Consider the following 26,704-nt stretch of genomic DNA (forward strand, 5'->3'; position numbering starts at 1 on the left):
GCTCCGCCAGGTAATACCTTTTGGACAATGAACGGTCCTTGCCAATTTGGAGCAAATTTGCCTTTAGCTTCATCTTGTATTGGCAAATCCGCTTTAGTACTTTGTCACCTTCTTCGAATGCACGCCGATGGACTTTTTTGTTGTAAGCCCAGGCCACACGTTTCAGATAGCACTGACCATGACAGATAGCATTGAGCCGCTTTTCATCGATCAAAATCAATTGCTCATGGCGCTGCTTCATCCAATCAGCCTTCTCCAATTTAGCTTCCATGAGGATTCGTAGCGAAAGAATTTCAACTTCAGCTGGTAATACAGCTTCCATTCCATACATGAGTGAATATGGGGTTGCCCCGGTCGATGTCCGGATAGAAGTCCGATACGCCATTAATGCATAAGGCAACATTTCATGCCAATCGCGATGCCTTTCAGTCATTTTGCGGATAATCTTTTTCAAATTCTTGTTTGCGGCTTCTATAGCTCCATTCATCTGAGGCCTATAAATGGCAGAGTTGCGATGTCTGATCTTGAACTGCTCGCATAGTCCATCTACCAGGTCATTGTTCAGATTCTTGGCATTGTCTGTAATAAGCGTTTCGGGTACTCCAAAGCGACTGATGATGTGATCTCTTAAGAAATTGGCAACTACCTTCTTCGTTACATGCTTGAATGACTTCGCTGCAACCCATTTAGTAAAGTACTCAATTGCCACCAATATAAATCGATGTCCATTTGAAGCGGGAGGATCAATTGTACCAATTACATCCATACCCTACATTGAACAGGGCCATGGGACGGTCATGCTATGCAATTCAGTGGGTGGAGCGTGTATAACATCACCGTGCATTTGACATTTTATACATCTCCGGACAAAATCTATACAATCACGCTCCATAGTAAGCCAGAAGTATCCGGTTCTCATGATTTTCTTTGCTAGCAAATGGCCATTCATGTGAGGTCCACAAACGCCACTATGCACTTCTTTCATCATATATTGAGCTTCGTCTTCATCAACACACCTCAAAAGGTTCAAATCCGAGATTCTTTTGTACAAAACTTCTCCACTTAAGAAAAATTTTGAAGCCATTCTATGCAGAAAACTCTTGTCCTTTGTACTAGCATGCAGAGGGTAAGACCCAGTTTTGAGAAACTCCTTAATATCATTATACCAAGGAATATTGTCAGAGGACTTGTCTACAACCCAACAATGGGCAGGCTTGTCTTGAAGTTGAATCTGGATTGGTTCGATCCTCAATTTATCTGGATACTGGATCATAGAAGCTAAGGTGGCCAAAGCATCAGCAAATGTGTTTCGGGCTCGCGGGAGATGTCTGAACTCTAAATTTTGAAATTGCTTGGCCAGAGTGATCAGACTACAATGGTAGGGCAGAATTTTTGAATCTTTGGCTATCCACTGCTTCAAGGTTTGGTGCACGAGCAAATCTGAATCACTGAAAGCTATCAACTCTTTGATTTCCATTTCTAAAGCCATCTTGAGACCAAAAATGCAGGCTTCATATTCAGCCATGTTGTTTATGCAAGCAAATTGCAATTTGGCAGCGGCAGGGTAATGCTTCCCTTCGGGTGAAACCAAAACAGCTCCAATTCCAGCTCCGAGAGAATTCGAAACTCCATCGATGAAAAGCCTCCATTCAGGGCTTTGCTCACTTATATCGTCTGTGGCGCCTACAAATAAGACTCTCTCATCAGGGAAATAAGTATGAAGTGGTTGATAATCATCATCCTTTGGGTTCTCTGCCAAATGATCAGCTATAGCTTGCCCCTTGACAGCCTTTTGTGAAGTGAAAACAATATCGAACTCTGAGAGAATTATCTGCCATTTAGCCAGACGTCCAGTTAGCATCGGCTTCTCCAAGAGATACTTCAAAGGATCAGATCGGGAAATAAGATAAGTGGTATGGCTCAACAGGTAGTGTCTCAGCTTTTGAGCTGCCCAAGCCAATGCACAGCAGCTTTTCTCAATGAATGAATAATTAGACTCATATTGCGTGAACTTTTTGCTTAGATAGTAAATGGCTTGCTCCTTCCTTCCGGAGTCATCATGCTGCCCAAGGACACAACCAACTGCTTCTTCAAGTACAGATAGGTACATGATTAATGGTCGACCCGGCTTAGGTGGCATCAAGACTGGCGGATGTAACAAATAATCCTTGATCTTATCAAAAGCTTGTTGGCATTCTTCACTCCAATACAATGGCACATTCGTTCTCAACAATTTGAACAACGGCTCGCATGTGGCAGTTAGTTGGGCAATAAATCTCCCAATAAAATTGATCTTTCCTAAGAAACTTTTCACATCCTTCTGAGTTTTCGGCACTAGCATATCTCGAATTGCTTTGATTTTCACTGGATCTATCTCTATGCCTCTTTTACTAACAATGAAGCCCAATAATTTACCAGCTGGTGCTCCAAAGGCGCACTTTGCAGGATTTAGTTTCAAATTGTACTTTCGCAACCTTTCGAACAGTTTCTTCAAATCAACCAAATGGTTCTCTGCCCTTTTAGACTTGATTATAATGTCATCCACGTAGACCTCCATTTCCCGGTGGATCATATCATGAAACAGGGTGGTCATGGTCTTTTGATACGTAGCTCTGGCATTCTTTAAACCAAAGGGCATCACTCGGTAGCAAAATGTGCCCCAAGGGGTGATAAAAGCAGTCTTCTCCCTATCCACTTCTGCCATCAAAATCTGGTGGTATCCAGCGAAGTAATCACAAAAAGATTCAATCTCATGCCCAGCGGTATTGTCCAGGAGAATGTGAATATTTGGCAAAGGAAAATCATCTTTAGGACTGGCCTTATTGAGGTCTCTATAATCAACACAAACTCGCACCTCTCCATTCTTTTTTGGAACAGGGACTGGATTCGAAAGCCAAATAGGGTAGTGAGAAACAATGATAATGTTGGTTTTGAGTTGTTTTTCAATTTGCTCTTTTATTTTGAGGCTCATATCTGGTTTGAATTTTCGGGGTTTTTATTTTACGGGGGGAAAAGTAGGGTCTGTGGGCAACTTATGCACACCACATCAGTTGAAATATCAGTCATATCATCATAGGATCATGCAAATACATCCTGGAACACAGTCAAGAATTCAAGCATCTCCTTTTTCTGCCTCTCATTCAAATGAATACTAATTTGCACCTCCTTAACTTCATCTTTAGTGCCAATGTTAACCTTTTCTGTTTCTTCCAGGTTCGGTTTTGGTTTCTCCTCATATTGTTCAAAGTCATTTGCAAAAGAATCGAATACCTCCTCATTATCACTCTCGCTTTGAAGCTCAGATTCCCAGACCTCCAAGTCGTGAGTGATATAGAGATTGCCATTATTGAATTCCAGAATAGTGATATCCAAAGGGTCAAATAGTTTTATTTTAGGCCATCTGAAAGAATTAACGAATGTGGGATAATAAGCAAACAAACATACAACAAACAAATGAATAAGCAATATGACAAACGAATAAACAAAACAACATGACAAGAACCACTTGTGCATTTTCATAAAACCTTTGATTGAAAGCGAAAACAAAAAGAAAGCAAGCGGAAACAATATTTACATGTGCAAATTTTAGTCAAAGGCAAAGATGCTTTCATTAGCTATTTACAGATGCAGAAGTATTTTCATGAATTCGCATGAATGACAAACCCCTCTAGTTTTACCGAAACTCCTTCTGAATGGGCAGAAACTCGGCTGTCCAATTGGAAATTGATCCTTCAAGGATGTCGGGAAACTCGGACTCATCTGGGGAACTGTCTTCAAATGTTGCCCCAACGAACAATTGGGCCAAACTAGTTTCGATTTCGTCAACTGGATTAATCTCTGACATAATCACCTCTATTGGTTGTGGAAAAGTATAATGCAGTGGTGAAATATCAAAGGCCTTTTGCCTGCCTTCTTTCTCTGCTCTCTTGCGTTCCTTCATTTTTTTGATGTCTTTAGCGGTTGGTCGGAAACCCAAACCGAATGAATTCTTTTTCTCCACAATTTCCACTGGTTTCAGAATTCCTTGTAGATCACGTCCCAGCCCCTTGTCAAACTCATATCCTCCGCGGATCATTTCCTTAGCCATCATGACATTGGCCTTTGACAGTGCTCGTTCCTCTTTTGTTATCCAACTTACGGAGACGATATCAGCTGTGCTATGAGAGGTCACGGTGGCGTTTCGGCTACCATCTTCTTCGGACCGAGAATCAGCAATTACGAAGCAATCCTCCTCGGCAAAGATAGTTATCAATTTGTCATTTACTATGAATTTCAACAATTGATGCAATGAAGAAGGCAGAGCCCCGGACTTATGAATCCACGGCCTTCCAAGCAAAATATTGTAAATGCTAGGAAAGTACATAACTTGGCAGGCTATTTGAAACTGCGCGGGCCCCATCTCGACTACTAAATCCACTTCTCCTATAGGTTCTCTTTGTGCTCCATCCAAACCTCTAACTATGGTCCCTGAAGGCCTTAGCTTGATATCTTGCAACCCTAGCTTTTTCAAGGTACTCCAAGGACATATATTAAGCGCAGATCCATTGTCAATCAACACATTTGGCAACATTTTCCCATTGCACCTCACAACTATGTACAGAGCCTTGTTATGTCCAATACCTTCTACTGGTAATTCATCATCAGAGAAAGTGATTTGCTTTGTAGATAATACATTCCCAACTACATGTGAGAAATTAGTAACCGAAATGTCCTTAGGGATTTGAGCTTTAGTCAACACTTAGAGCAACGCATCCCTATGCATATCCGAACAAAAAAGCAGATCCAACATGGATATTTGGGCGGGCGACTTGCTTAGCTTCTCGACTACGTTATATTCGCTTCTTTGCAGCCTTTTAAGAAAATTCAAGGCTTCCTTCTCAATAATTGTTGGTTTAGCGGGCAGCTCGGGGCTGTTTGTTTGAATCGGAACGGCAGCTCCAAACGGACTTGCAATCCTCCCTGATCTAGTGACCACTGACACCTCCTCTTTGGCAATTGATTTTCCTCCAATTTGTATGACAGGTTCATTGTAATTCCATGACACATGCTGCAAACTTAGAACAGGCGCCTACTTTGGGAATTCGATGACCACTGGCTCCAAAGCCTCGCTCTCAGCTGGAGTGAAATCCAAAACAAAAGGCCTTTTATCTTCCTTAAACGGCACCTCTATTACAAATGGTTGGTCTGTGACCCCAAACACCTCAGCCTCCCTTGCCAATTTTTGGACTTGCTCCTCATACTCTGCATCGTCCAGAATGACCCCAATGGTATTAGTATGTTCCGGCAAGGGGTTCCTATTTATATTCGGCCCTTGTGCCTCCCTTTTCCTAATTATAATCTCTCCGGCTTCAATCATATCTTGAACTTTATGCTTAAGAGCCTTGTAATCCAAAGTTGAATGTCCGGGTGCCCCTGAATGATAAGCACAGACAGCTTGTGGTTATACCAAACGGGCATGCCATATGGATAGGTAGGAGGGGGTACCATACCAATTTTTCCGGCGGCCTTCAACTGGTCATACAATTGGTCTGGAGGCCTGCCTAAATTGATAAATGTACGGCTAGGGGCTCGGTTGTAAGGTTCAGGAGGTTGAGGATGGCTATAAACTGGTCTATTTGGGGGAGGAAATCTTGGGTTATATGGAGGGCGAGGTCGGTTTTAGGGTGAATTTGATTGAGAAATTTGAAAAGGATCTAAAGGTGGGTTAGGATAGCTTGGGCGAGGTCGAGGGTGGTGGATATTGGTAGTATATACATGGTGCGGGTTTGAATAATAAGGGTAATGTGATTGGTAGGTTAGATTGTGTTGGTATCGGGGTTTGGGTGAAGGGTTCTGACTCCAGATAAAAGTTGCATCCCCCTCTTTCTTTTTAAACTGCGGCTTCTTTCCACTGCTCCCTTGCCCTTGCAAAGCTTCTACTTGTGATTTTAAGGCAGAGACGTTAACAATTTTCCCGGATCTCACAAAATCATCATACTCTTCGAGTTTATTCACAATTGCAGCAAATGAACATCCGGTCATACGGAAGATTTCTTCAAAGTGTGGAGGATCATGCGCCTTTATAAAAGTGCGAACAATTTCATCTTCGGTCATCGGAGGCTCAACCTTAGCAGCTATCTTTCTCCATCTTTTGGCATATGTCTTATGATCTTCAGATGGTCGCCTCTTTGTGCCTTCCAAAGTAGTTCGGGTCGGTGCTAGCTCGCAATTATATTCGTATTGTCTAATGAAGGCGTTGGACAAATCGAGCCAAGTCTTCACCTCCTCTGGCTTTAAGTTTGAATACCAATCGAGGGTGTCTCCCTCTAGACTCTCTGGAAATAACCTTAACGGCAAGTTTTCATCATCCACCGGCCTGCCCAATTTGTTGGCAAACAACCGCAAGTGTGTCGTAGGGTTGCCCGTACCATCATATTTATTGAACTTCGGAGTCTTGAACCCCACGGGCAGCTGTACATTTGGAAACAGGCACAGATCATCGTAGTCTAACACCCCTTGTTTGCTTAAACCTTGGCTTTTTCGGATGAACTCATCGAAACGATCCAACCACTTAAGTAGCTTCACATCCACCGGGGCAGACGACTCTCCCACTTCTGGCTTGGTTTGAACAGCGTGCTCTGGCACAACAGGCTCTGCGGTAGTCTGATAAAAAGCTTGTGGATCCAAAGGCATGTTTGGACCACCTTGAGACTGAAATCCTTGCCCATAGGAAGGATAGAACGGAGGATTTTGAGGATAAGTATACTGCGGGTTGAAAACTCCCTCAAAAGTGGTTTGAATTAGAGGAATGACAAATGGTTCGGATTCCGATTGTTTGGTGGGCACAGGCTCAGGCTGCACTCCGCTACTAATGAGCTCATCGATCAACTTCTTTTGGGCGGCCATTTCAGATGCCATTTCCCCAAATTTAGTGAGTAATTCAGTCAACTGAACCCCGGGACTTGTGGCTTCCGGCTGGGTAGTTGCAGCGGTCTTATCAGACGATTCTGGCTGAGTACTCATGTCTACACAATTCTTTTGGGCTTTACTTCGGGATCGTGTAATAATAGGGCTTTTCCGAGAAGCTATTTTGAAACTTTACCTGAGGATGCAAAAGACATCTTTAGATAAACCAATCATTATTAGATTTCTGCAACTTATTCAAAAGAGAAAAAGAAAAAGACATGAGTTAGTAATTGTTCAAACAATTCAGATGCATGTCCTATGGGGGAACCCTTTTTGTGCCAAGGGTAGGCCTAGCATGATGCAAGCTTTCGGGGTAAAATCCCATTTCCAAACCTGTAAGTGAATTTAGAACTTTGAAATGGAAAACTTCTCATAAAATGTGGAAGAGTTCAATCTTTCTTTACAACCTCGTCAATGGTCTTAGTAACCATGTTTACAAAATCCCTATGTCTCAAGAGACTTGTACTTTGTGACTCTCTAGAACTCCCTAAACTGAGCTTACGAGCTCCTTCCCTAATCCTATCAAGGGCGTCTATGGCTTCCTCTAGTTTCTCATTCTTTTTCTTCTTCCTCCTCAACTGCACTTGGGTATCTTCTAAAACTCTGTTGGCCATTATAAGCTGGGCTTGAGATTCCTCTAATTCTTTCCTTAGCTTCTCCATTTGTTCTTCGGGACTGGCTGATGCTGATTGTTGCCTTGCCCTATCATGTTCCACCTTTTGTTTGATCCATTCATTGTACCCAGGCATAACTGTAGGTGCCATCTTGTTTACCAATTCCAACTGTAAATTCTCAAGACCTTGCAAATTTTCCCAAACCTCTAATACCATGCTTCGACTCTCGGTCACCGTATCCAATCTGAGATCTTCAACCCCTTGTACCATAGGAATGCTTTGCGGGTATCCAAACTGTCTCATAACCCTTTGTGGAATATAGGCGACTAGACCATTAACTCCAGCTAGGGGGATGAAGTCATGTTGAGTGGTCCTAAAAGCTGGGTCTCTAACCCTGGTCCAATCTAGAACCCACTGCACTTTTTCTGGTGTCAAACTGTTGAACTCCTCAAAAAATTGGCTTGACGACTTCATGCGGTAGTAGCGGCTGACTCTCTCTCGATGTGAATCAATCCAATTCTCAACTAAGAGACAAGAACCCAAAGGGTTAAGTGATCTCTTTGCCAAATGTTCCATGATCCACATTTGAAGTATTAAATTTGAAGCATAGAAGAAACCCCCTTTCCTTTGGCAATTGGTAAGGGCTGAGAAGATGTCCGCTATGACAACGGGTATCAAAGTTGGTGCTGTTCCACGAATTCCTAAAAAAGAACTTTGAATCATGTTGATTGTTGCAAATGTCACCTTTCCATACCTTTGAGGGAATAGCAATAAGTTGATCAAAACCAAACCAAAAGCTTGCACACACTTCTCTTCCAATTGCCCCCTTGTTATAAAGAAATCGATCTGATGGCGCTCAAAAGACTCCTTTTCCCCAAACCGGTCATATAAAAACCTCAGTGGACAAGATCTAGCATCGGGGTGTTGGTCTAAGCTATTGTTCCTCAATCCCAAAAATCTGCAAAACTGCTCTCTCGTTCCTCTGCTCGGGTATATCATTGGACTGCCTTTTCCCGGTACTTGCAACAATCCCTCTAACTCTTCTAGGGTCGGGGTGAGTTCGGACATTCCAAACCGGAAAACTGAGGCATCCGGATCCCAATAATTGATCAATGCTTGGATAGCAGACACGTTGGGTATTATGTCGACAAGGCTTGGTAGATGCCCCACATATTGGAATAGCCCGCCAATCTCATAAGATAGGTTATTCTTCCACTGATTCAGCTCTCGGGGGACTTGGTTGAGTATTCGACACTGCGTCATCTGAATGGGGAATTCACTTAGATACCGTTACCTTGAGATTTTACCCCTTAGGTTCATTTACAAAAAGAGTAAACGTGCAGATCCCAAAAAAGTACCCATGGGATTATAGGAGTGGCTCATCCCTAATATGGAAATGCCTAAATGGCGTTCCTTCTAAGGTTTAATGCATGATGCCATTTATTAAAGCGATGTAAATATGTAACAAATATGGCCTAAAGGACATAAATAATGCATCGGGGGGAAAAGGTCTAAAAATGAAATGTACTTATTGAAAATTAAGTGTAATAACTGAAATTTAAACATGTGAGTGTAGACACAAATTTTGAATTGATTTATATGCTTCGTTTTAGTGATAAGTCTTGTCTATTGATTTTTGTTTATCTCATGATTTTTGTTTTAAATGGTTTGCATTTTTGTTTTGCCCCTTTAGATGTTATTTTATTTTATTTTTAGTTTTATTTACTTTTTAGTTTTTTAGTTTTTGTTTTTTAAGTTTTAGCGTAGAAAAACATGAAAAAATGAAAAAAAGGAAAAATCATGAAAAAAGAGGAAAAAAAAAGAAAAAATAGCATTTTTGTTTTTATTTATCTATTTTAGTCATTTCTACTTAATTTAAATTTTGTTTTTGTTTGTTTCATTTAGAAAAAAAAAAGAAAAAAAGAAAAAATGATGAAAATTGAAAATGAAAAAAAATTGCATTTTGTTGTTTCTAGTTTGTTTATTTTATCCAATGTTAATTAAGTGGGTTTTGTTATTATTATTATCATTTTGGTTTTGTTAAATATCTTTTGAAAAAAAAAAAGAGACAAATGCAGAAAGCTGCGTTTTGTCGCAGCTTTGCAAGGAGGACCTCGGGCAGCCCTTAGCTGCAAATATGGAAGAGATGTTCAAGGCTTTAGGGTTGGCTGACCTCCTATAAAAGAAAAAAGAAGGGACAGCCGCAAAGGGGATAGAGAGGATACGGCGTAGAGAAAGGCAGAGGGCTACGGGACTTCATTGAAGGGAGCATGGTTGAAAACAAAGGGGAAAAGAGAGAGAACCGGAGAGTTGGAGTTGGCGGCTGAGTGTAAAAGGCTAGGTTCTGAGGGAAACAGAGGCAAGAATAAGAGAGAGAGCAGAGGGAAGGCTAGAGGTAGATGAGATTGATGGTTGATCAAAGAGCGGCGGCAGCGCGAGGAAGAAAGGAAATTTGGATTTGCAAGAACGGTGCTGTGTCATCATCACTGCCTTCCCGTTGATATCCTTCAAAGGCTGGCAGAATCGTCCGAATCCTTTCACGGTCATTTCCACGACCCATTTGGCGATTAAGCGGGCTTCCATGTTTAGTTGGCAAAAGAGGTAACGAAAGAGCGAAGCAAGAAGGATTCTCGGCTAGGGGATTGCAGAAAAGGAAGGTGACGGAGCCATGTTCAGCGTTCAATACTCGGGAAGATCATCTGAGTTACCGTCACTCCAGGTATTGTTTTCATCTTTTATAGCTAAAAGCTGTCTCCTTTAGTTATTACTTGTTTTCCGTTGCTGTCTTCTGGTTCTGTTTTGCTTCAACGTTGATTGATGGCTTTTGCTTGGGTTTTGATGGCATTTGTTTGGAGTAAGAAGTCAGCTCTTGTGTGGTTGGGTCTTAGCCGAAAGTAGATCAATGAAAAGTTTCCAACTTTGATTGTTTTTTATCTTTCGGCATGAAACAGATTTGGAGTTAGGTTTTTGGTTTAGAATGTCGGAGTTGCTTTCTTTATATCATTGCTGCATTATTCATATTCATTTGCTTCATGGGTTTGCTGGGGATAGGCAATTGCATTTTAGGAGATGTTGATGACAATGACTGAAACCTTCAATGTTCCAAGTTCATCTCTTATTGCTGATTTCATACCCATTTCCCTGCTTGATGTTTGGGGTGAATAATGATATTTGGATTGATGTTAACAACATGGTTTTAAGGCCATTACATGGGTGTTGGTCTTGGTTTGAGTTGTTCCATGTTTCTCCCATCCTCTCGTTGTTTTCTTTTCTTTCTTCGCACATTTTGCTCCAGAATTTCTGTTTGACAAACACTAGTTGACTGAGTTGATGTTGGCAAATCATGTTAGAAGATTAGGATGGTTTCACTTGTTAGAATCGCAAGTTATGGTTCTGTTTGACACAAGTTCCAGAAACCTGCGCATGAATTCTGCTGCAATGAGCTTAAGGCTCTTGGTCCTGTTGCAGCAGCATGCGCGAATACCTTTTCTTTTCCTTAGATGGCCGAAGCTTTGGTTTTGTTTCAAACGCTTGATTTGGTTTGTAGCTTGACTGAAATGTCCTGTGCATGATTGGGAACTTGGTGTCAAAAGTCATCAGTAATTTCTGGTTTGATAAATCTGTTGGCATGATGAAACAACAAGTTTGGAAACCAAAGGCAGCAGCCTTCATTTTTTAGCTGCAGAAGCTTCTTGTCTTTCTTTTGTTGCATGAAACTTGCATAAAAGTATTCCAAGAATCCCATTGTTATTAAGTTGTAGCCATGTTTGATTGGAAATGGATCAAAGGGCTGCATGAATCTTGTTTGCCGAAAGTTGCTTGGAGTTACGGCAGCTTTTGTTCTTTAAGTGTTGCACGCATGTTTTCCAGAATTTTTGCAGGATATCTTGCTGAGTTTTGTTTGTTTGGATTGAGGTGGTTATGTAGTTAGTTGCTTAGTCTAAAGCTGTGATGTTGGGGTTGAAAATATCTAATCAAAGCTGGGATTAGAAATCAGAGGTTGAAAGAAAATGCAGCAAGTCTCATTGCTGAAATCATATGCCGAAAATGCAGAATTTCTCTTGCTGTTTGTATATTCAAATGTTTAGCTTTGTTTTTCTTACTAGAAATTGCGGTTTGATGTTGGATTGGGATGTTGGGCTGTGTTCGGATGAAGATTACATTTTTGTTTCATTTAAGACAATGAATTGAAAAGCAAGCTACGGCTGGAATAGTGCAAAAGGCTTTAGAAATGGCTGAAACTTTGTTGCAGAATATAAGCTACGTTCTTTGCATGAAGATTGCATGAAATAATTTTCTAAAATTGCATTTTGACCCCTCAAGTTTCCCCTTATGCCACTATGACCCAACCAATTGAATAATCTCCTCAATTTGGTCCTTGGTAGTTTTAATTCTACAACTTCATTGCTTGTTTGTTTCAATTAATTACTATGCTTTGTTTCAATTGCACTTAAGTAATGACTTTGGGGGCTTTATGACCAAGTGAGCTTGTGATTGCCTATTTTCTTTATTTTTTTCCAAATAAATTGGTACCTTGACCATTTCTTTTATTTTGGAGGATAAATAAGCGATTTCACTCCATTTAAGGCATCAACTCAAGGGAGGTAGACTTCTTGTATCCTTTTTTTGTCTCTCCTATGTGATCCAACGTGCTAAGTGAGAATTGCATGTCTAATTTGCTTTCCTTACCTTTCTTTAATTCCTTTATTTCATTTGCTCTTGCTTTTCATTAAGTTATTCTTTTTATGGGGTATGTGTACACCTCTTGGCTTGTAATAGATAGGGCTTGGCGAGTAATTTGGTCCATTTTCCCCTTTCCCTTTTGTTTTAGTTAGCAAATGTAATAGATTCATTGGCTTGGTTGCATGCCTATGTGTTATGTGTTAAGTGTTTTATTAGGCTCTTGCATCTAGTCGAGCATGCTAAGTGTTATGTGCTACGTGTTCATAAGTGATTCGCATGTCTACTCGCTTTTTATAGTCATGAATGAATGTAATGGATGAATGGACGTCACCACACTAGTCCAACGCTAGTTGTGGCTCATTGACCCGTTTCCACTAGTCCAACGCTAGTAGGAATTCATAGAATGGGCTAGTCCAATGCTAGACCCAATAGGCCGTCCCCTTTCGTAGGTGCATATTTGCGTGTTTCATTTCATTTCACGCATTTTTCCTAGTTTTTCTATCATTTGGCATGCCCCACTAATCCCTTCCCTCTCACTTTAGGCTTTGCATATTCATACTAGTTATAGGGTACATTTGCTTGAGAGACCCCTTTCGATAAGGTAAACGAGCGAGTGTGGCTACAAAATAGCCTTAGCACGCTAGTTCTCCTTTCTAATCAAAGGGAAAATTGAAGTCACAAAGTTAGGACTCCCGTTCCCGTCTTGATGCATTCCTATAGGATTCATTCATTTTACTCATTCACTATCACATACACTTCTACTTTATATTCTATCCCTTTTTCCATTTTCTCACTTCACACGACTTTAATTTTGCATGTTTTCACTTAAATATTTACACTTTATAAATATCACTCGCACACACGCACTTTATGTGTAATACATTGTCACATTACCATTTTTTTACTCACCTTACCTTGTAAATCCATTTTACACATTTCCACTTACACACTATTGTTTTTATCACTTTTTCACTTCACACAAACTCACATTTTCACATGGCATGCATTCATTCACTCATTTTTACGTCATTTAGGATTATGTGTGACCTCTCCAAAGGATCATTATTGGGCTTCACAATTAATGTGATTGGCACCACTCAACCTTTGAAGAGAAATTTTCCCATCTACCCCTAGGTCTAGGGTTTGCATTCATGTAGTACATCCAAATGTAATAAATTCTTTGGTTAAAACAAGAAAATCTTTGATTAAATCATGCAACTAGCCTTGGCTAGGTCGAAGGGGTGCCTTGGATCTTTATCCTTGCCTTCCCCTTCGTCAAATGTGACTCCCGAACCTTTTTCGTTGGTTTACGTGAACTAGGAGTCATTTAAAAAGGGTTTCTTACTACTTTTTCCTATTTTTTCTTTAAAAATTCATTTTTAGGTGACTTGGTACACCTTAACTCATTATCAAGTGGCGATTCTGATTTTTTTATTTTATTTCAAAAACCCTTTTTAAACTATAATTTTGGGTCAAATCGTCGCATTCTCAAACCCCCATTTAGACCCATTTTTCTTTTAAATCACAATTCATTTTCCAATCACAAATTGAATCAAAAAATACATTTTTAAACCATTTTACTTATTTATCAAAAAATGGGGCGCGACAGTTGGCGACTCCACTGGGGATATTCGAGAGTCCGAGCAAATTTGATTTAATCAATCTTTTTCTTCTTTTAATCTTTTCATATATCACATTTGGGTGTTTAGGATTGCATTTTTCCTTTTTAGGATTTTGCATTTCGCGCGTATTAATTACTCCCTCACTCACGCATGTATGATTGGTTGACTGGATGTATGTTTACTTGTTTATCTCGCGCTTGCATTGCATTTGGGGGGGTGTGTGTCACCTTTAGAGTCTCGCGTGGTTCTCAACCCCTTCCCTCAAAATAGGGAACACTTCATACGTGCACGTTTACTTATTGTTATCCCATTTTATTTTATTTTTCGTGGGCGCTATCCCACACCGCCTTGTAGGATTAGGATTGATTGCCATGGGTAAGCGGATGGTGTGCACTGCGCCCATAGCGCTACCTAAGGGATCACTCGAGCCACCGATCGAAGGCCTTGGGAGTGATGACCCTTTGCCTTTAGGTCTGAAGGCTTGGGAGCCGAAACCTTATCGAGTCTAGTTGCATTAGTGAACCCCAGCCTCATGCATCCATGTTAGAATTTTCCTAGGTTAGAGTCAGCCTCACCCTATTTTAAGCACATTAGGCACGAGGGAAGGGGTTCCACCCCTTTTACTTGCTTTATTGTATTTCTTTTTCTTAATTGCTCCTAATATGTTATGTGTATTATCAATTACACTAACCATTCTTTTGTTTTCTTGGCTTGCATTCATGTGCCTTAGTAATAAGAGGCCTCTTTGGCACTCTTTTAGTGACTTACCCACTAGATAGCTTACATGTTTAAATTTCAGTCATTACACTTAATTTTCAATAAATACATTTCATTTTAGACCTTTTCCCCCCCGATGCATTATTCATGTCCTTTAGGCCATATTTGTCACATATTTACATCGCTTTAATAAATGACATCATGCATTAAACCCTAGAAAGGGAATGCCATTTAGGGGATCCCGTGTTAGGAATAAGCCACCTTGTGTCTCGGATACTTAATCCAAAGAAACTTGCACGTTTACATTTTGTACCATCCAAAGGGGTAGTGCACAAGGTAAGGTGGGATCCGATCATTTTTATAAAGCGATCCTTGGAATATGAGCATCTAATAATCACTTTTTGGCCATTTTATCAAAATTGGTAAAAAATCCCTTGCGTAAAGGACATTAATTTGAAGAAATTCACGAATGATTCCTCTTGTTGAGACGATGAATAAATTGAGGCCAAATCGTGATTTTAGAAGGCTCATAGACTAATTTTCTGAAACCACCAATGGCCGGCCGATTCAATCGATTCATTTTGTCAATTCATCATTTGTCCAATTTACCCTTTTTAGGGTCACCTGGTCAATTTTGAATAAATCGTCAATTCATTTGACCAATTTACCCTTTTTAGGGTCACTTGGTCGTTTTTGAATAAATCGTCAATTCACTTGACCAATTTACCCTTTTTAGGGTCATTTGACCAATTTACCCTTTTTAGGGTCATCTGGTCAATTTTGAATAAATCGTCAATTCATTTGACCAATTTACCCTTTTTAGGGTCATCGGGTTGATTTTTGAATTCAATTTCATTCATTTAGCCAATTTACCCTTTTTAGGGTCATCGGGTTGATTTTTGAATTCAATTTCATTCATTTGGCAAATTTACCCATTTTTAGGGCAACCGAGCCGATTTTGAAATAAATCAAGTTTCGTTCAATCTATTTGATCAATTTACCCTTTTTAGGGTGATCTGATTAATTTTTGATAAATTAAATTTCATTCTATTCATTTGACCCGTTTCCCTTTTAGGGTAATTCGGTCGATTTTAAATAAATGGTCAATTTTATTCAACCTATTTGACCAATTAGGATTTCAATGTCGAATTTCAAAATGAAAAACCTAGTCGATTTTGAGGAAAACATCCATTGCATCCAGCCATTTGATCAGTTGGAGTTTTGACCCGTGCTTCACTGAGAAAAGTTGTCAAAACAAATTCCAATTTCCTCGATAGGAAGTTCGTCAAGGTCAAACCCATGCATTTGTGATCAATTCATTCGGACATTGTCTTTATTTTGACAAATGTCTTTCGTCTCTCCAATTGACCAAATTTTTCAAAATTATTTTTCACTCAATTAGTTGATCGGATCCATCAGGTATTGTATAGTGCCTGCTCTAGAGGATTGCATTTTCATGCTAGGCCTACCCTTGGCATAAAAGGGTTCCCCCATAGGACATGCATACCGATTTTACAATATTTGCTTACTAACTCTGGGTATTTTTCTTTTGTTTTCCCTCTCCCCTGCATTCATAAAAAGAAAAAAATGCTTCAATAAGGTGAAAATATTTTTCTATATCTGATGATAATTTGGATCTAATAAAGTGTCAAAATTGCAAGTATTGTGTGATTTTTTGGGTAAATCCTACAATGAAAAATAAATGACCTATCTGGAAGCTCTACGCTAAAGCCTCTGAGAGATTTTGTATTTATTTCCGAAGGGGAAATTCTGTTTATTTGATTTGTCAATACATTTTGTTCCAAAAGAAAATGAGATGAAAAGTGCATATGTGGAGCTCTTTACAAGTTTCTCTTTTCTCATTGTATTATAATTGAACGACAAATTTTGTTTTAATCTTGCTAGTAATAAAGTTTTGGACAATTATTGTTTTATGTATATTCATGTACATTTCATTCTTTTGCTCATTGGAGATTTCACGATGAATTTTAAGAAATAAGACCAAATTGAGATTTTTTCGACCTCTGGCCTGAAAATTCACAAGTGTCTGCTTTCAAAAATCCTTACGTACACCAGATTGTTGATCCGAGTCATCCAATAAGAGTGCTAAAAAAAACAACAAAAAAAAGGGTCACTCAAAAGGCCCAATAAGATACCTTTTCTCCTTCATTTGACCCCAAAATAAAATCAGCCACATTGATTGATAAATCATAAATTGGGGCAATCTTTGCTTGAAAATATCCATTGTGTTTAACCGATTCAATTCACATCTAAGTGAAAGCAAAAATGTGCATTATTCTTGTTTGTTTTGAAAAGTTGGAATGATACTTTGAGCAGTCTTTTCTCTATCTATACAGAGTTTATCATTTGCTCTCCCGTTTGAGCCTTTAAAAGAATAATTTCGTTTCAAATAAGCGCCTTGATGATTACTACCCTACATGGAAAATTTTCAAATATCAAAAGGGAGTGGATTTTCAATGAGCATTGCGTTACTCTGATTGTCATGAGGTGTAAGAATGATACTTTGGCCATCGTTTCTACGACCTAAACACCATTTATCCCTTGCAACCTCATTTGAGCCAAAAAAATTGGTGGTTCTTTTCGAGTGCACATATGATCGCACCCCACATTGGGGAAGGAGATTGGGGAATTTTGAAATAGGGAAAAGAAAAAGGGGAAAGGGAACCACAAATTGGGAAATTTTGATTCTACTTGGGTTTCAATTTTGAAAAGAAAAGAAAAGGGGAAAAAGTACAAGTTCTGTCCGGTGGATCACTTATGTTTCATAGATATGAATGAGCAAGAGTTTTCCTCAGTCAATTAATTCAGATACATGCCAGAAATTTCCCATTAATGAAAGTTTTCTTTCAGAGTTATTGTAAGGAACGGAATAAAAATCAGGCCTTCTTCTTTTCCAATCAAACATTCTATCCCTAGTTGTCCCTTTTGAGCCATCAGAATAAATTATTTCGTTCGGCAACCCCTGAGAATCGCAAACCCCACACTGGGGGCAAGTTTGAGTTGAAAAAGGAAAAATTTCAAGAAGTGAAAAAGTGATAATGCCGCAAAATCAAAAGAAAAGAGAAAAGAGAACCTCAGTTCAAAAATAAACTGGGGCAAATTTTTGTGAAAGTTCAAAAAAATGGCAAAAGGCCGAAAAATCAAAAGAAGAAAGAAAATGAAAGAGAAAAAGCCTCAATTGAGCATAAATTCTGGGGCAAGTCTTGATTTAACCCTAAAATAGGGTTGGCACAACAATGCGAGCTCAGATTACTTAAAACCGCTCTTGAAATCTGCCCTCAAGCCTTAACTTTTCTAAGCACCCCACCTGACCCCATTACAAAAGCCGAAAGTCCTGACTTCTGTTCTTTACAATGGCCCTGTCAAGAAAATTTTTGATGCCAGAAAATTTTAGCTGTATTTCTGAATTGTCTGGGTATGGGGTTGACGCTATTCACCATGTGAAAACCCACCAAGTTGAGGGAAAGAAAAGGGGCAAAACGCAAAGCAAGAAAAGTAAATGCAAGAAAATGCAGAAAAATTCGACGCTGAAGTCCCTATTAAGTGATCAAACAAAGTTCAGAATCTTCGAGTTCAAAATAGGCGCAATTTTGAGAAAAATGCGATCTTCGGTGCAATGTCCTTGAAAATTATTTCTTTAACTATCGTTTTCAAGCTATAATACAAGCTAACAAAGTCCATCGTTGACTTATTCCTTCATGACAATCCAAAGTGAGGATTATGCTCGTAAGAAATCCATCAATCATTCGTGATCATAAGGGTATAACCAGTTTTCACAGGTTTAGCTATCGCTTCTACCCATTTTGTTGCAAGCCTATAAAGCTTATACGTTGACTAAGTTTTCTTAAGAAATAAGAGTGACAAACTCTTTGCTTTCACTAAGATGTGATGTTAAATCGATTATGGTTTTGAGCACCAAAATAAGACAAATCTTGACCTCCCATTTCCTTCAGCCACTTCCAAATAAAAAATAAAGTCACTTGATTGGTCCTGACAGATGAACCAACAAGAAATGGTGACCCATTACCTAAAGCATTGATGCTAAAGTGGGGAAGAAATCTTTCGTAATTTGGCATTATTTTGAGAAATTCATCATGAAATTCGCTATATGAGTTTAAGCAAGACATTTCAATTTTCTTCACATGCTATGTTAGGAAAAGCAATTGCTTACTTTGTTCAAATAAATGGAGAGTCATTCAAAACAAATAGGCCCACATTGGGGCAAATTTTCATTTGAGAGATTTTGCAAAATAGCCCACACTGGGGCAAAAAAAGTTTTTGTAATACATTTGAGGATGTCAAACCAATCACGTTGTTTTTTTTCAAATAAGAAATTTGAATGCATGTCATACTTTGGCAAGCCCCTTGTGCAGGTATTCATAGTTGAAATCAACGAAAGAGCATCTGGTGATGTGGAAGGCCGATGCCGAAGAAAGAGAAGAAAGAAGGGAAAAGGGCCCTACACTTGGGGCAAATTATTTTTGAAAAGATTCTCTAAAAAAAAAAACAAAAAACAAAAAGAGTCAAAAATCAAAAATCAAGTTCAAATCCTTGTTTCTTGGAAAATCAAATTCAATTTCTTGACCAATTGGATGGTAGGACTGGGTCTTATCCTACTGACCATTCACAAACTTTTCAAAAATCAAGTTGGGCCTGGATTTTGTGCTGCCAACATTCCAAACATCAAGTTGGGCCTGGATTTGGTGCCGCCAACATTCACAACATCAAGTTGGGCCTGGACTTGGTGCCGCCAACTTCACAAAGTTCACGTTGGACCTGGATTTAGTGCCGTCAACATTCACAACATCACGTTGGGCCTGGATTTGGTGCCGCCAACATCTCAAAAATCTCGTTGGGTCTGGATTTTGTGCCGCCAACATCACAAGATCACGTTGGGCCTGGATTTCGTGCCGCCAACATTCCAAATATCACGTTGGGCCTGGACTTCATGCCGCCAACTTCCCATTGAGCAGACTTGGGTTTAATCCCACTGACCAATTCATCACACTGAGGCAAATTATTTCGACAAGTCGCTCTCAGTCAGGAAAAATCAAAAAAATCAAAAAATCAAAAAAAAAATCAAGTAAAAAATCAAATCAAATTCATCATGGAAGGCTCGGGTTTGATCCCACTGTCCGATTGTCAAGGCTTTTCATTTTCATAGCCACTGGAGCGTGTGGTTTGTCCCGCCAGTGAGCACTTCATTTTCACAGCCGCTGGAGCGTGTGGTTTGTCCCGCCAGTGAGTTTTTCATTTTCATAGCCACTGGAGCTGAGGTATGTCCCGCCAGTGAGCACTTCATTTTCACAGCCGCTGGAGCGTGTGGTTTGTCCCGCCAGTGAGCATTTCTTTTTTTCACAGCCGCTGGAGCGTGTGGTTTGTCCCGCCAGTGAGTATTTCATTTTCAGCCACTAGCCGTTGGGTTTGTCCCACTAGTGTGCCTTTCATTATCACTAGCCGTGGGTCAGTCCCACTAGTGAGCATTTCATTTGCATCACTAACAAACATGGGTCAGTCCCATTATCACTTCTTTCATTTGCATCACCAATAAACATGGGTCAATCCCACCAACACTCCATCTCACTTCAATTCATCTGATTTTAATTCTGTTCGGGTCAGTCCCGTTTAAATTCTATTCGGGTCAGTCCAGTTTAAATTTTGTCTGGGTCTATCCCATTTAAATTTCTGTCCGGGTCTATCCCGTGGGTCTATCCCATTTACATTTTCTGTCTGGGTCTATCCCATTTAAATTTCTGTCCGGGTCTATCCCGTGGGTCTATCCCATTTACATTTTTGTCTGGGTCTATCCCATTTACATTTCGTTTCGGGTCTATCCCGTTTAAATTTCTGTTCGGGTCAGTCCCGTTTAATTTCCTGTCCGGGGTCAGTCCCCATCGTTCGAGTCGTTCACAGCCAAATAACACAGGTAAGTATTTGGTGTTTATTTGTTTGTCTCAAGTTTTTCCAAAACTCAGACAAAGAGGGGCAAACTGTAGACACAAATTTTGAATTGATTTATATGCTTCGTTTTAGTGATAAGTCTTGTCTATTGATTTTTGTTTATCTCATGATTTTTGTTTTAAATGGTTTGCATTTTTGTTTTGCCCCTTTAGATGTTATTTTATTTTGTTTTTAGTTTTATTTACTTTTTAGTTTTTTAGTTTTTGTTTTTTAAGTTTTAGCGTAGAAAATCATGAAAAAAATGCAAAAAAGGAAAAATCATGAAAAAAGAGGAAAAAAAAAAGAAAAAATAGCATTTTTGTTTTTATTTATCTATTTTAGTCATTTCTACTTAATTTAAATTTTGTTTTTGTTTGTTTCATTTAGAAAAAAAAAGAAAAAAAAAAGGAAAAAATGATGAAAATGGAAAATGAAAAAGAATTGCATTTTGTTGTTTCTAGTTTGTTTATTTTATCCAATGTTAATTAAGTGGGTTTTGTTATTATTATTATCATTTTGGTTTTGTTAAATATCTTTTGAAAAAAAAAAGAGACAAATGCAGAAAGCTGCGTTTTGTCGCAGCTTTGCAAGGAGGACCTCGGGCAGCCCTTAGCTGCAAATATGGAAGAGATGTTCAAGGCTTTAGGGTTGGCTGACCTCCTATAAAAGAAAAAAGAAGGGACAGCCGCAAAGGGGATAGAGAGGATACGGCGTAGAGAAAGGCAGAGGGCTACGGGACTTCATTGAAGGGAGCATGGTTGAAAACAAAGGGGAAAAGAGAGAGAACCGGAGAGTTGGAGTTGGCGGCTGAGTGTAAAAGGCTAGGTTCTGAGGGAAACAGAGGCAAGAATAAGAGAGAGAGCAGAGGGAAGGCTAGAGGTAGATGAGATTGATGGTTGATCAAAGAGCGGCGGCAGCGCGAGGAAGAAAGGAAATTTGGATTTGCAAGAACGGTGCTGTGTCATCATCACTGCCTTCCCGTTGATATCCTTCAAAGGCTGGCAGAATCGTCCGAATCCTTTCACGGTCATTTCCACGACCCATTTGGCGATTAAGCGGGCTTCCATGTTTAGTTGGCAAAAGAGGTAACGAAAGAGCGAAGCAAGAAGGATTCTCGGCTAGGGGATTGCAGAAAAGGAAGGTGACGGAGCCATGTTCAGCGTTCAATACTCGGGAAGATCATCTGAGTTACCGTCACTCCAGGTATTGTTTTCATCTTTTATAGCTAAAAGCTGTCTCCTTTAGTTATTACTTGTTTTCCGTTGCTGTCTTCTGGTTCTGTTTTGCTTCAACGTTGATTGATGGCTTTTGCTTGGGTTTTGATGGCATTTGTTTGGAGTAAGAAGTCAGCTCTTGTGTGGTTGGGTCTTAGCCGAAAGTAGATCAATGAAAAGTTTCCAACTTTGATTGTTTTTTATCTTTCGGCATGAAACAGATTTGGAGTTAGGTTTTTGGTTTAGAATGTTGGAGTTGCTTTCTTTATATCATTGCTGCATTATTCATATTCATTTGCTTCATGAGTTTGCTGGGGATAGGCAATTGCATTTTAGGAGATGTTGATGACAATGACTGAAACCTTCAATGTTCCAAGTTCATCTCTTATTGCTGATTTCATACCCATTTCCCTGCTTGATGTTTGGGGTGAATAATGATATTTGGATTGATGTTAACAACATGGTTTTAAGGCCATTACATGGGTGTTGGTCTTGGTTTGAGTTGTTCCATGTCAATGAGTTTTGATTGGAATGCAAAACTGCAGCAAGCATGGCCGGTCCACCATTGCAGAAATGTTTCTCCCATCCTCTCGTTGTTTTCTTTTCTTTCTTCGCACATTTTGCTCCAGAATTTCTGTTTGACAAACACTAGTTGACTGAGTTGATGTTGGCAAATCATGTTAGAAGATTAGGATGGTTTCACTTGTTAGAATCGCAAGTTATGGTTCTGTTTGACACAAGTTCCAGAAACCTGCGCATGAATTCTGCTGCAATGAGCTTAAGGCTCTTGGTCCTGTTGCAGCAGCATGCGCGAATACCTTTTCTTTTCCTTAGATGGCCGAAGCTTTGGTTTTGTTTCAAACGCTTGATTTGGTTTGTAGCTTGACTGAAATGTCCTGTGCATGATTGGGAACTTGGTGTCAAAAGTCATCAGTAATTTCTGGTTTGATAAATCTGTTGGCATGATGAAACAACAAGTTTGGAAACCAAAGGCAGCAGCCTTCATTTTTTAGCTGCAGAAGCTTCTTGTCTTTCTTTTGTTGCATGAAACTTGCATAAAAGTATTCCAAGAATCCCATTGTTATTAAGTTGTAGCCATGTTTGATTGGAAATGGATCAAAGGGCTGCATGAATCTTGTTTGCCGAAAGTTGCTTGGAGTTACGGCAGCTTTTGTTCTTTAAGTGTTGCACGCATGTTTTCCAGAATTTTTGCAGGATATCTTGCTGAGTTTTGTTTGTTTGGATTGAGGTGGTTATGTAGTTAGTGCTTAGTCTAAAGCTGTGATGTTGGGGTTGAAAATATCTAATCAAAGCTGGGATTAGAAATCAGAGGTTGAAAGAAAATGCAGCAAGTCTCATTGCTGAAATCATATGCCGAAAATGCAGAATTTCTCTTGCTGTTTGTATATTCAAATGTTTAGCTTTGTTTTTCTTACTAGAAATTGCGGTTTGATGTTGGATTGGGATGTTGGGCTGTGTTCGGATGAAGATTACATTTTTGTTTCATTTAAGACAATGAATTGAAAAGCAAGCTACGGCTGGAATAGTGCAAAAGGCTTTAGAAATGGCTGAAACTTTGTTGCAGAATATAAGCTACGTTCTTTGCATGAAGATTGCATGAAATAATTTTCTAAAATTGCATTTTGACCCCTCAAGTTTCCCCTTATGCCACTATGACCCAACCAATTGAATAATCTCCTCAATTTGGTCCTTGGTAGTTTTAATTCTACAACTTCATTGCTTGTTTGTTTCAATTAATTACTATGCTTTGTTTCAATTGCACTTAAGTCATGACTTTGGTGGCTTTATGACCAAGTGAGCTTGTGATTGCCTATTTTCTTTATTTTTTTCCAAATAAATTGGTACCTTGACCATTTCTTTTATTTTGGAGGATAAATAAGCGATTTCACTCCATTTAAGGCATCAACTCAAGGGAGGTATACTTCTTTTATCCTTTTTTTGTCTCTCCTATGTGATCCAACGTGCTAAGTGAGAATTGCATGTCTAATTTGCTTTCCTTACCTTTCTTTAATTCCTTTATTTCATTTGCTCTTGCTTTTCATTAAGTTATTCTTTTTATGGGGTATGTGTACAGCTCTTGGCTTGTAATAGATAGGGCTTGGCGAGTAATTTGGTCCATTTTCCCCTTCCCCTTTTGTTTTAGTTAGCAAATGTAATAGATTCATTGGCTTGGTTGCATGCCTATGTGTTATGTGTTAAGTGTTTTATTAGGCTCTTGCATCTAGTCGAGCATGCTAAGTGTTATGTGCTACGTGTTCATAAGTGATTCGCATGTCTACTCGCTTTTTATAGTCATGAATGAATGTAATGGATGAATGGACGTCACCACACTAGTCCAACGCTCATTGACCCGTTTCCACTAGTCCAACGCTAGTAGGAATTCATAGAATGGACTAGTCCAATGCTAGACCCAATAGGCCGTCCCCTTTCGTAGGTGCATATTTGCGTGTTTCATTTCATTTCACGCATTTTTCCTAGTTTTTCTATCATTTGGCATGCCCCACTAATCCCTTCCCTCTCACTTTAGGCTTTGCATATTCATACTAGTTATAGGGTACATTTGCTTGAGAGTCCCCTTTCGATAAGGGAAACGAGCGAGTGTGGCTACAAAATAGCCTTAGCACGCTAGTTCTCCTTTCTAATCAAAGGGAAAATTGAAGTCACAAAGTTAGGACTCCCGTTCCCGTCTTGATGCATTCCTATAGGATTCATGCATTTTACTCATTCACTATCACATACACTTCTACTTTATATTCTATCCCTTTTTCCATATTCTCACTTCACACGACTTTAATTTTGCACGTTTTCACTTAAATATTTACACTTTATAAATATCACTCGCACACACGCACTTTATGTGTAATACATTGTCACATTACCATTTTTTTACTCACCTTACCTTGTAAATCCATTTTACACACTTCCACTTACACACTATTGTTTTTATCACTTTTTCACTTCACACAAACTCACATTTTCACATGGCATGCATTCATTCACTCATTTTTACGTCATTTAGGATTATGTGTGACCTCTCCAAAGGATCATTATTGGGCTTCACAATTAATGTGATTGGCACCACTCAACCTTTGAAGAGAAATTTTCCCATCTACCCCTAGGTCTAGGGTTTGCATTCATGTAGTACATCCAAATGTAATAAATTCTTTGGTTAAAACAAGAAAATCTTTGATTAAATCATGCAACTAGCCTTGGCTAGGTCGAAGGGGTGCCTTGGATCTTTATCCTTGCCTTCCCCTTCGTCAAATGTGACTCCCGAACCTTTTTCGTTGGTTTACGTGGACTAGGAGTCGTTTAAAAGGGGTTTCTTACTACTTTTTCCTATTTTTTCTTTAAAAATTCATTTTTAGGTGACTTGGTACACCTTAACTCATTATCAAGTGGCGACTCTGATTTTTTTATTTTATTTCAAAAATCCTTTTTAAACTATAATTTTGGGTCAAATCGTCGCATTCTCAAACCCCCATTTAGACCCATTTTTCTTTTAAATCACAATTCATTTTCCAATCACAAATTGAATGAAAAAATACATTTTTAAACCATTTTACTTATTTATCAAAAAATGGGGCGCGACAGTGAGTTATCTAGTGGGTAAGTCACTAAAAGAGTGCCAAAGAGGCCTCTTATTGCTAAGGCACATGAATGCAAGCCAAGAAAACAATGAAATGGTTAGTGCAATTGATAGTACACATAACATATTGGGAGCAATTAAGAAAAGAAATACAATAAAAGCATGTAAAAGGGGTGGAACCCCTTCCCTCGTGCCTAATGTGCTTAAAAAGGGTGAGGCTGACTCTAACCTAGGAACTCTAACATGGATGCATGAGGCTGGGGCTCACTAATGCAACTAGACTCGATAAGGTTTAAAAAGGTCCCCAAGCCTTCAGACCTAAGGGAATGGGTCATCAATCCCAAGACGCTCGGTCGGTGGCTCGAGCGATCCCCTAGGTACTGCTATGGGCGCAGAACACACCATCCACATACCTAGAGAAACCATTCCTAGTCCTACAAGGCGGTGTGGGAAAGAGCCCACGAAAATAAAATAAAATGGGATAACAGTAAATAAACGTGCACGTATGAAGTGTTCCCTATTTTGAGGGAAAGGGTTGAGACCCAACGCGAGACTCTAAAGGTGACACACCCCCCCAAATGCAATGCAAAGCGCGAGATAAAACAAGTAAAACATACATCCAAGCAACCAATCATACATACGTGAGTGAGGGAGTAGTTTGATACGCGCACGAGGCAAAAGGTTCTAAAATGGAAAATGCAACCCTAATATCCAAATGCTATGCATAACAAGGGTAGAAAATGGAAAAGAATAGCTAAATCAAATGCTTGGACCCACTTAGGAGGTCCCCAGTGGAGTCGCCAAGCTGTCGCGCCCCACTTTTTGAGGTGTGAAAGTAGTGTGTAGGATATGTATGTGAACGTATGTGAAAGTGAAAATAAAAGGCCGTGGGATTGTGAAATGCGACGGTTTGGCCAAACAAAGGCTTTTAGATAGAAAAGGAGTCGCCACTTGGTATAGAGTTAGGGTGTACAAAGTCACCCAAAAAGTGATTTGTTTTTGGAAAGAAAAGTAAACAAACCCTTTTTAAAGAATTTTTAGGTCTACGTAACCAAAGAAAGGGATCGGGGGTCACATTTGATAAGGGAGAAGGCAAAGGCAAAGCCTAAGGCACTCCCTTACCCTAGCCAAAGCTAGTTGTGTGACTTAGCCCTTCATTTCCTAATTCTTCTATCCAAAGTATGTGTTGCATGTTGGATATGACTAATGGATGCGAAAAAAGAAAAATGCAATCCTAAATCTAAAATGTCTCTTATGAGGCTTTTTGGTCGCAATCACATGAGTTGTGATGGCCAAGAAGGAAAACTCTCATAGAGGTCGCGGGTAATGCAAATGAAG

This window comes from Coffea arabica, chromosome 10c (genome assembly GCF_036785885.1).
Source record: "Coffea arabica cultivar ET-39 chromosome 10c, Coffea Arabica ET-39 HiFi, whole genome shotgun sequence".
Lineage (NCBI taxonomy): Eukaryota > Viridiplantae > Streptophyta > Magnoliopsida > Gentianales > Rubiaceae > Coffea > Coffea arabica.